Source organism: Papilio polytes, unplaced genomic scaffold, assembly GCF_000836215.1.
Source record: "Papilio polytes unplaced genomic scaffold, Ppol_1.0 DF821734.1, whole genome shotgun sequence".
Lineage (NCBI taxonomy): Eukaryota > Metazoa > Arthropoda > Insecta > Lepidoptera > Papilionidae > Papilio > Papilio polytes.
This window is the reverse complement of record NW_013527470.1, coordinates 214260-216082: the sequence shown is the minus strand read 5'-3', so window position 1 is coordinate 216082 and position 1823 is coordinate 214260.

Below are 1823 nucleotides of genomic sequence, written 5' to 3'. Positions count from 1 at the left end.
CTCGTAACATCGGTCAATAATCGATAGATTTGCAGGATATACGAGCATGAATAGTTTATTTTGAATATTTGTAGCGTTGTGTCTAAGAACTTTAAAGGAATTTCAGTGGAAGAGGGTCAGATTTAGGTTAACGATCAAATGGTAGTTGTAAACCCAATGGGACATGCTTAAAAATAACTACGAATTCGTCTCAAAGAACGTACACGTTTATGCGTAAAACGTTACTGCGTTCTCGACCACGTCCTAAAGAGTGCCATACTTATTCTATGATCACTAGTGCATGTATTTCTTGATTCGATGTACTACGACAATGATGGGTACGTTAGTGTCGCGACCGCTGCCGTATTTGGAGAGAGATCTGGTTCCCATCGTCGGGTGCCTTCCTTACCACTGGAATGTGGACCTGCTTGTTCTACCCAACTCAACTCATATGTGCTTTTGTTAATACCACTTGATATACGTCTTTATGAGACACTAGCTGTTGCTCGCGACTTCACCCCCGAGAAATTAAAAATAATACAAAATATAGTCTATGTTACTCACGGATAAATTAACTTTCTAATGGTTATGAATTTTTTAAATCAGCCTAGTAGTTTTTGCGTGAATCCATTTAAAAATACAAATCTTTCCTGTTTATAATATTAGTATAGATTTCTGACATGTAAATGTGGATATTTGGAAATTTTGATATAAAGGTTTCGTTTTCATATAGTTAAAATATTTATAAAGGTCCTCGGCGTTAGTATTCATGGTGTAAATACGCCCTACTCAGCGTAATGTCGGATTTATTGGGTTAACATCTACGTTAGTTAACTAAGCTTGCAATAAAGAAACGTCTGTAACAAAATTGTGCACATAAAAATATCTCGACCGCTTCTGGCCGGCTTACCTTGGTATACTTCTGTATACAAATATTAATATTAACATCGTGACATGAAAACAGCGACAGTAAAACATACATAATGTAAATAAGGCTAGAGGTATAAAACATAACTCACATTACTTATTCAAGGATTTTTGTGTTACGACTATGAATTCCTATGTGTTATATAAACGTAAATATTTTAGTAGCTGTTTTTAATATTTTACTGCAGAATAATCATAACAATAACACATATAAAAAAAAAAAAATATATATACCGACGAATTGAATACCTCCTTCTTTTGGGAAGTCGGTCAAAAACTAGTGCAATCATGTGAAAATACCAACGAGTGATCGACCAATTAGACCATTGCGAAATGAGGTATTGACAAGACTTGAGTATAAGTTGGTGTTTTGATTTAAAAAAACAGTATTTTACTTAACATAAAATAATAATAAGCCCGTAGAAGTACTGTCTCATAAGCGAATTTTTCAATAGGTATTCTACACAACTAATTCAGAAACCAATCTTTATAAAGTAATTGAGACCGGAGCAGTAATGCGTTATTTGATTACGTAAGAGTAATGCTTACTAAAAGCACATAGTACCTAAGTTGGTTCTATACGAGGTCCGGCGTCAGTCGGCAGCTCCGGCTTACGGTAAAGACCTATCATTACGAGCTATTACCGCCCGCATTATACCATCGTAATAACGTATGCGGTCATACTAATAAATTATACAATCTTTGAAATGTAGACCGTAGTTTTATGTCATTTATCATATGGCTTTTTTTCGATATTTTAAATATGTTTAGAATTGTAACATTGTCCAATAGATAAATAAACTTGACCCAATTTCCCCGCCACGACCCGAGATTGTAATCTGTGCGGTAATGCGGTTTGTATCTGGCACCTGAAATAATGTCAAGTTAATTGATATCAAATATTCAAGATCACTAAC